Source organism: Pongo abelii, chromosome 13 (assembly GCF_028885655.2).
Source record: "Pongo abelii isolate AG06213 chromosome 13, NHGRI_mPonAbe1-v2.0_pri, whole genome shotgun sequence".
Lineage (NCBI taxonomy): Eukaryota > Metazoa > Chordata > Mammalia > Primates > Hominidae > Pongo > Pongo abelii.
In genome coordinates, this window is record NC_071998.2 from 56,246,867 (window position 1) to 56,257,163 (window position 10,297).

Genomic DNA, 10,297 nt, shown 5'->3' on the forward strand with positions numbered 1-10,297 from the left:
GGGATTACAGGTGTTAGCCACCACACCTGGCCCAGTTTACTTAACTCCGGGGAATGATTGCTCTGGACCTTATACGACAAGGGTTATCTTCATTTTCTGCCAGTATCACCCCTCTGCCCCCACCCCCCTCAACAAAGCAGAAGGCTTTAACTCACCCACCTGAAAAGCTAAAGCTGACCTGGAAGTTATGATATGTATTTATTTAGTCTGAAAGAAGGAACAGAAATAAGAGCCTTTTATGTAACTTGAAGAGTGTAAAGGAGCCAATGATAAAAACCATTGCTCTGAACTTTTCCAAAGCACCATAAATCTCTCTGTTATGATTCCCCAGTTGTTGCCAAGGTATCATTTGTCTTTTTGTTTTTGTCTTCAGATAGACGAAAACAAACGTTAACGAACTTCCTTCTGTTAGTTTGTGTATCTGTGATCAAAGGCTATAAAAATGCTACTCTTTCAAGTTACTCCCATCATTTAAAATACACCTGATGCTTATTTTGTGGTTTCTCAGTAATATTCTGATTTTAATTTGATTGCTTTTTATGTTTGTCTATTTTCCCATTCAAAGCTCTTTTTTCCTCCCTTCCCTCCCTTTTGTGTTTCTCTCTGTCTCTGCTGATATTTTTTGCATGTTTAGATCATCTCTCTACTGACCTTTCAGTGGCTTAGCATTTTGTTGCAATGCACAAGTGAAGTTGGGAAACAGAGCCAAGTGACAAGCTGTGAAGTAACAGCTCAGCCTTCACAAAGCAAATGTGCTTTGTGCACTTTCTTGCCAGAGCAGATGTGGCCTCGGTGGACTGTGGGGAGCATCATCTCTCAGGTAAAAATAAATTGCTAAGATTAGGACCAAATGATGCAAATCCTTTCATTTGCAAACAGATCATGAACTGGCAGCCATGTGGAAAGAAGACTAGACTGTGAATCACTTAGGATCCCGCCCTCGGTTTAGTCCAGAATACTCTGCCAATCAGCTTTTTGGCCGCAGGTGAGTGATTTTAAAAAACATTAAATGTGCAAATGCATAAAATGAACTCACGTAGTTCATGGACACAGGTGACATAGGAAGTTAATCAACAAAAAAATAGAATGAAATAACAAAACTCTGTGTCCCAACACCCAGTCTGAGGCAATCCTAACATTTTGATGGGTTTGATTCAGACATAGTTGAAGTTCTTTGCAGACTTCTTAATCCCATTTCCCTTTCTTCCATCCGGAGATAAACACTATCTTGCACGTACATGCTTTCAGACCTTTTCTGCATGCACATGCACCTTTCCACAATATGTACTGTCATTTTGCATTTTTTAAAAATTTAAATAAATGGAAGCACACCACACATATTCTACGATTTGTTTGTTATCTAATTTAGCATAAGATTTCAACAATTTAGCTCTAGTTCGTTCATTTGAACTGCTTTGTTTCATGAACAGACCACTATATATTTATCTGTTCTTCTGTTGATGAACACTTAGATTGCTTTTAATTTTACACAATTATAAACAATGCTTCAGTGAGTGTTCTTGTATATTTCCTTCTCCTAACATACAAAAGCTTCTCTACAATAGCATTTTTCAAAATGTTTTGTCCACACAGTTACATGGAAACCCAGCACATACATGTGCTACATTTATGTACATGTATGCGTATATGGAACAAAAGTTTCTCAGAATAATATTTATCTTTATTTTCTACTTAATTCTAATTCTATTTATTTTATTTTATTTTATTTTGAGACAGAGTCTTGCTCTGTTGCCCAGGCTGGAATGCAGTGGTGCGATCTCAGCTGACTGTAACCTCCGCCTCTCGGGTTCAAACCATTCTCCTACCTCAGCCTCCTGAGTAGCTGGGATTACAGACACATGCCACCATGCCCGGCTAATTTTTGTATTTTTAGTAGAGACAGGGTTTCACCATGTTGGCCAGGCTGGTCTTGAACTCCTGACCATAAGTGATCCGCCCACCTTGGCTTCCCAAAATGTTGGGATTACAGGTGTGAGCCACTGCTCATGGCCTATTTATTTATTTTTGAGATAGTGTCTTGCTCTGTCACGCAGGCTGGTGTGCAGTGGTGCAATCATGGCTCAATGAAGCCTCCATCTCCAAGGTTCAAGTGATCCTCCCACCACAGCCTCCTGAGTAGCTGGGGCTACCAGTGTGTGCCACCTCGCACAGCTAATTTTTTTTTTTTTTTTTTTTTTTAATTTATGAGATTTCACCACATTGCCCATGCTGGTCTCAAACTCCTGGGCTCAAGCAATCCACATGCCTCAGCCTTCCAAAATGCTGGGATTACAGGTGTGAGCCATCACACTTAACCTCTAATTCAGTTTAACCTGGACTATTTCATACACCATTGTAATTTAGGAAAGAGTTTTATGACCCAGTGATGCATCTCCACTGACAAGTTGAAAAACAGTTCTGGGATACATACATAGATGTGGACCTGCTGGATCATAGGTTGTGCCCATTGTCAAACTGATGTTTGTCTACGTGAGTTCATTTTATGCATTTAAATGGATATTTGTATTTAGCTAGCATTCCATGTATTTTTAGAAGGAGGCTTTCCAGGTTATTTAGTTTGCTGGAAATGGAAGTCCTGTGTTAAGCGTTCTGGGTTTCAATTTTTTATCTGTCACAAGAAGCCACACACACAAAAGGTAGTAGACCCTTCCGTATTTTGCAGGCTCCTTTCTTTGCAGCCCTGGGGAGAGTTTTAGGGGTCTGCCAGAGTGTGGGTAAGTTGTGGGGTAGAGGTAGACACAGCGAACAGGAGAGAATGAGTAGATGGAGTTCTGGGTCTTTACCACAGTCCCTACCCAAGGAGCTCCATTTTAATATTGATCCATTCCGTTTCCATTAGATTGAATTGGCAAAAGGATTGTGTAACTTAAAAATATTCTTAAATGATGGATTTAGATGTCCTCCAAGGCTCTTTCCAGATCTAAACAAATGGAAGTAATTTTTAAGTCTCTGGACCATTTAAAATTGCAGCCAGAATTAAAGAGTTTGATGGTTTATGGTACAAAGTTTCGTGAGTAGGGGCTAGGCAAACAGTGTTTGTTTATCTGAGTGTCATCGTGCTCTTCCTGCCATGTAGAACCTGGCTTAGATGGGATGCTTTTGGCATCCTCGAAGGCAAGGAGTTAGGTGTGCCCTCGGGCTGGAGTTGCCCCTTTGAGGGCAGCCATTTCTGTGCTGTCATATGGCCTTCATCTGCAGGCGGCTGCTTTAGAAAACTACTTTGTTTTCATTGTGTTTGTTTAATTCTGTGAATAAGGCTCAAATATAAATTTTTCTGAAATCCATTTCAGCCCAGCACACTGTTCCACATGCTTGTGATAAAGCTCATTTGCTCAGCAGGGTACTCGGTTAAACCTTTATATTCATAGGGATGACATTTTATTATCATTTTAATGAAAATATTTGCTTCCTCCTGGGTTTATTTTTGCCTTCCCAATATAGGAAAAGCATTTAAAAAAAAAAAAACCCGCCAAAAGATGGGGTAGTAACTTGGTAGTAAAGTGAATTAGGGGTGGGCATATGTTAATTAATTTGTATAGGATTGTGGACCTCTTTTCTAATAAATACCCTTGCCTTCTCCACTTCCCCTGAGCCTAGATCACTGCTTCCTCTCAGACTCTAGTCCCTCCCTTCAATTTGTCCTGCTTGTATTTCATCTTCTTTAATCACTGTTTTCATCACATCACTCCCATGCTCAGAAACCCTTAAGGGATTTTTATTTCCCACCACATCAAATCTAAACTCAGCTGCCTGTTTTCAAGGCTTCTCCTAATCTATTCTTTCCTTACATCTCCAGCTTTATTTGCCTTGCCAGATGTGGCTCTGGTTCCTGTGGTTTAGAGATAATGGGATTTTTGTACACCAAAAAAAAAAAAAAAAAAAAAAAATTAAGATCTGCATCGTTTTTCTTAGGCACAGTTCAGCCCAGTTCCCTTAAACAAAAGCACATGTCAACAATTATTGCTTACCTCCCCCACAGGCCATGTGAGGGAGACTGCAGGGTCCTTCAGGCGGCAGGAAGAGGAAAGCAGTTTATGCACTGCTGTTTCTCACTATTTTGGGAGAAGATGAGGACTTGAGAAAGGTGACTTTAGTCATTGGAGTGGTTTGTGAAAAGTTCTGCCATTTTGACCAGACAGGCAGAATGCAAATGTAGGAGAGTATGAAAGATATTAAATATCAAGCCAGAAATGTCTGGCTCAGACATCTGTAAAGAAGTAGGTCCTGCATAAGGGAAAACTCAGCAGATCACCAAGCTCTGGAAAAGATGCTGCAGGAGTTGGTCAATGAAATTTAAGAGAAGGCTTCCATATTGGAGAGGGCTTTTAATTTATGTGGAGTAGCTTATTTTCAACTTTTTGTTTATTGTGGTGAGTGAGTATACATGTAATTAATGTTATTTACTTTGTTTTTCCCTATTTCAATAAGCTGTGGCTCTTCCACTTAGTAGCTGTATAATTTTGGGGAATGTGTCGTCTTTTATAAAATGGATATAATAATGGTATATGGTATATAGGGTCATCGTGAGGGCTAAATGAGATAATATATTTTAAAAACATAGAACATCAAGAAAAAATATTATCTGTCATTTCTGACATCATAATTATTGTAAATATGCGTAAGCTGCTCTTCATTTGAGCAGCTGCTAAAATTCTACCTTCTCTCAAAGTACCTTCAGGTCAGTTCAGTTCAGCAAGCATTTCATGAGCGCTCCATATATGTAAGGCACTGAAGATATACTGATGATATCACGCATATAACATTGACTAGCCCTTAAGCAGCATACTTTCTAGAAGGGAAGGCAAACCCAGAAACTGATTATTTCAGTATAAGGCTGTACTGTCCAACATAGTCACCAGCAGCCACATGTGGCTACTGAGCACTGAGAATGTGATTAGTCTGAATTGAGATGTGCTCTTTGTGTAAACATACATTGGATTTTAACAAGTTATTAAGATAAAATAATGTAAAATAGCTAATTAATCGTTTTAACATGGTGTCGATTACCTGTCAAAATGTTAATTAGATCAGTTAGATATCGAGTTAAATAAAATATACAATTAAAATTAATTTCACCTGTTTCTTTTGTTTTTTTAAAAATGTGGCTACTGGACATTTTACATTTATATGGCTCCTGTTATATATGCTTCCTTTTTTATTTTGAGACGGAATTTCACTCTGTCGCTCAGGCTAGAGTGCTGTGGCGCGATCTTGGCTCACTGCAACCTCTGCTTCCCAGGTTCACGTGATTCTCCTGCCTTAGTTAGCCTCCTGAGTAGTTGGGACTACAGGCACACATCATCATGCCTGCATAATTTTTTTGTATTTATGGTAGAGATAGGGTTTCACCATGTTGTTCAGGCTGATCTCAAACTCCTAACCTCAAATGATCTGCCCACCTCGGCCTCCCAAAGTGCCAGGATTACTGCACCCAGTGGCTCCTGTTCTATTTCTATTGAACAAAACTGGTCTTATGTGACACGATGGAGGTTAAAACAGGGTACAGGGGGAACTCAGAGGACCAGCAGGTCATGCAGCCTGTCCTCCTGCCCAGGAGAGCAGGTGAAGCCTATGCTGAGTGTTAAAGGATGAGCAGAAGTTGTCCAGGCAGAGCCAGGTCTAAAGGGCCCTCCAGATGAAGGTAACAGGAAAGGCATGAAAGACATGGCATTTCTAGGCACTGGAAGCATTTGGTTCTTCATAAAGCATTATGAGTTAGGGACTGGCAGAAGATGAAGCTGCAAGAGAAGTGAAGCCTGGTCTTGCAATTCTTTAACATCCAGCTGCCATTAAATGCTCTGGTCCTTGACTTATACATGAGGTCTGGTTATTTTTCCACTATTTATTTCTTTGACGTTTTGGACTATCAGCTGCCGAAAGTTGGAGGTTTACGTCCACGAGGATAGACTTTCTTAGAGGATAGGACTGATGGATGCACACTTGCTGGGTGGCAGGCAAAATGTCATTTTTCCTTTGCAGATAATCCTGAAGAGTAGATGGGCAGCCTACAATTGCTGCCAGTAAGAATGATGAATGAGAATCATGGGAAAGTGAGAGCCCTTCACACGATCTGAATCATTGGGCCCAAGGAGACTGTACGTGGCTGCATTCACATCCATTTACCTGTCAATGGATTTCAGTGGAATCCCTCTCCTCCCAAATTCTCACTAATAAGCAATGTAGTCATTCATCAGATTACATTAGTTTGGAAGCTCATTATTCTATTCCAAACCACCCACAGGTCTTCTGCCTTTAAGGAATTATGTATTCAGTGGGGATTTGGTAGGTCATACAAGATTAGGTAAAAAAGGGTAGCAACAGGAGAACCCAAGAATCCAAGTGGATGGAGAGGCTACCGTTAGAAGACCTCTTCCACATCTGCTTTTCACCCTTTAATGTGCATATAAGTCATGTTCTTTAGAAATGTAGATTCTTATGAATTAGATGTAAGGATGGGGCAACAATCTGCATTTCTATGAAGTTCCCAGGTGATGTCAGTGCTGCCAGTCATGGACTGCACTTTGAGTTGCCAGGTCTTAGAGACCTCGTGTCTACTACAGTCTCTTACCAAGGCTGGAATCTACATTGCAACAGCCCTAATGAGTCATTAGAAGCCCCTGCTGGAAGACCTCTGTTGTGTTTCACCTCCTCTGCCTTTGTGGAGTGAGTCTTATTGTAGGAACAGTTTGTCTTGTCCCTAGAAGCTATCTGGGCAATTTCTGTACATTGGTTCTTGTTCTATTTTTAGAACTGCTAAGAATAAGTCTAATACCTCTTTCTCTTGATGGTCATTTGGAAATTTGAAGAAAATTTTTTATATTCCCCTTAACCCTTCTTTTCAGTGGATTAAATCTACTCATCAATTTAGCTGTTAATCACAGAACTCCCTGGCATTTCCCAGGAATCATGTCCCTTAAGTGCCCCTTTTCTAATTGAGCACAATGTTCCAAGCTTTCTCCAAACATGAAAGAATAAAATGGGCTTGTTACTTATCTAGCTGTTGATTCCCTACTTCTGCCAGAGAATCCTCAAGCATCTTGGTTGTTTGGCAGCCACATTAAGCCTCAGATTCAGAATGAAATTGGTTGATAAGAAAAAGCCCAGTTTTTTTCTCACTGGTTGCCATAGACTCATCTAGCATTGTGGAGATGGTTTTTTTTAAAAGAAGCTGTGATTTTTTTTGATTATGAAATATTTAGAAATGTAGAAATTATGAGCAAGCAAAATTACCATTCTTAATGTGTTGAAATATAAAAATCAATTTTTTTCTAGGCATAGGGATGATTGATTGCATTGATTCTTGATTAAATTTTATAAGGGCTTTGAACAATCTTTTGTGAACATGTTTCAAACAACATCATTTTTATTAGCTAGATGATATTTAATCACAATGAAATTTTTGCAATTTATTCAACCAGTTTCTTATTATTGGACATTCATGTTGTCTCTGATTGCTTTTTGTTATTAATCAATGTGTTTGTAAACACCAGGTACCTAAATTTTATATACATTTTTGAAAATGGTAGATTCCTGTAAGTGAAATTACTGTGTTAAAAGACAGGATAATTAAGGTTTTTGAGCTTATTAGTATAATCAGTCATATTGTCCTTTAGGAAAGTTTTAATAATAGAATGCATTATCACTAACAGTAATTTAACAGTACCAATCTGTACCCACCTTCATTAAAAGACAACTTTGACACTTTGATGAACAAAAACAAATGGAGTTCCATCGTTTTATTTTGCATTTTAATAACTAGTAAGACTGAACATTTTAAAACTTGTCTATTGCCATTTAAATTTCTTCTTTGGGGGAATAAACTTTTCTATCAGAACATATTTATTTTTCTTAATCATTTATAGTAGTTATTTAAGTTCAAAGGCTATTAATCCCAAGTAATTTTCCCAATGCATGATTTTCTTTTTAGTTTTTTATTTCATTATGACTGGAATGTGTTCTGGATTGTGTCTCCTATCGGATTATTCTTTTTTAAACATTGTTTTATTTTTAATTTTTGTGAGTACATAGTAGATGTATATATTTATGAGATACATGAGATATTTTGGTACAAGCATGCAATGTGTCAAAATCACATCATGGAGGCTTGAGTATCCATCCCCTCAAGCATTTATCCTTTCTTTGTGTTACAAACAATCCAGTTATACTCTTTAAGTTATTTTAAAACATACAGTTAAATTATTATTGACTACAGTCCACCTGTTGTGCTATCAAATACTAGGTTTTATTCATTCTTTCTAACTACTTTTTCTTGTACCCATTAACCATGCCCACCTTCCCCCAGCTCCCTCACTACCCTTCCCAGTCTCTGGTTAACCATCCTTCTATTCTCCATCCCCATGAGTTTAATTGCTTTGATTTTGTGATTCCACTATTAGATTATTCTTGATTTTTGGAAAGTTATATATTTTTGTGTAATAAGTTGGTACAAAAGTACTTGCGCTTTCTGCCATAATGGCAAAAACACAGAAGTAATTTGGTTTCTGCCACAATGACAAAAACACAATTACTTTTGCACCAACCTAATATGTATTACCCAACGGTGAGCTTGCTAAACATTCATATTCATGTAAACAGTTTTTAAATCTAATATTTGAATCCCATCTTTTTTTTTTTTTTTTTTTTTTTGAGGTGGAGTCTTACTCTGTTGCCCAGGCTGGAGTGCAGTGGTACGATCTCAGCTCGCTGAAAGCTCTGCCTCCCAGGTTCGTGCCATTCTCCTGCCTCAGCCTCCCGAGTAGCTGGGGCTACAGGCACCCACCACCACGCCCAGCTAATTTTTTTTTTGTATTTTTAGTAGAGACAGGGTTTCACTGTGTTAGCCAGGATGGTCTCGATCTCCTGACCTCGTGATTCACCCGCCTCGGCCTCCCAAAGTGCTGAGATTACAGGCTTGAGCCACCGCACCCAGCCCATCCTTTCTTCTTGTCTTGTTGCATTAGTTAGCAATTCCAGAACAATGCTAAATAATAGTGGTTATAATGGGCATCTTGATTTGTTCCTAAGTTTAATAGGAATAGCTTAGTGTTTTATTATTAAGCATGATACTGGCTTTTTGGTTTAGTTATCAAAGTAAATACGTATTTGTTAAAGAAATATCCATTTATTCTGACATTTTCACAATTTAAAAAATCAACAGTAGATGCTGAATTTTATTTAAAAAAATCTTTCAGCATCTGTTTATGTGAATGCGGTGTTTCTCTATCTCTTTCTGTCTCTCAACAATTTTAGACTTAGAGGAAAGTTGTGAGTACAGTACAAAGAAAACCTGTTTTTTTCTGAACAGTTTGACAGTATGTTTTAAGATTTCATAGGGACTAGAAGTAGATTAGTGTTGCCTAGAGATTAGGGGGTGTTGGGAGAGGAACTAGAGAGTGACGGCCATTGGGTATGGGAATTCTTTTTGGAGGGATGAGAATATTCTAAAATTAGATGGTGTGGATTCCTGCATATCTCTGCGAATATACCAATAAATTTTAAACTGTATACTTCGAAAGGGTGACTTTTCTGCGATATAAGTTTTATTTCAATAAATCTGTTATTCAAAAATAAGAATTGTATATTGCATTTAGTTGTCATATCTGTCTCCTTCAACATGAAGCAATTGTTCACCCTTTTCTTAACTTTATTGGCCTTGACACTTTTAAAAATTACATGCCCATTGTTGTATAAATGGATCTTCAATTTCTGTTTGTCTAATGTTTCCTCATTATTAGATTCAAGTTCTGCATTTTGGCCCAAATATCACAGGATGGATACAGTGTTCTTCTCATTGTATCTTACCAAATAGTTTATGATTTAGGTTTATCCCATTACTGGTGATGTTCAATTTGCTTGCTTAAGATGTTATCTGTCAGGTTTCTGTCCCATAAAGTTAATTTTTCCCCTTTGAAATCATTTTGTTTTGTAGAAAGTTACTCTGAGATTGTATAAATGTCCCACTTTTCTTCAAACATTTGTTCATTTATATTGATATGAATTCATACTTTCTTATTTGATTTGTCAAGTTATGATCCATTATTGAAATTATCTATTTTAGTGTTCAAATTATCCTAGATTTGGCCAGTGGGAGCACCTTCAAACTGGTTTCTGTGTCCTTGTGGTATGTCCCCTTCATTCTTTTAGCACTTCCTTATTTTCTGCTAAAAGAAGATGATCCTCTAGGTTTATCTTGTACTCTGCCTACCCCGGCCCTAGAATCATCTATTTTTTCCAAACAGCCCTGGTCTTTTCAATAGAGATGATATTTAGAAATGAC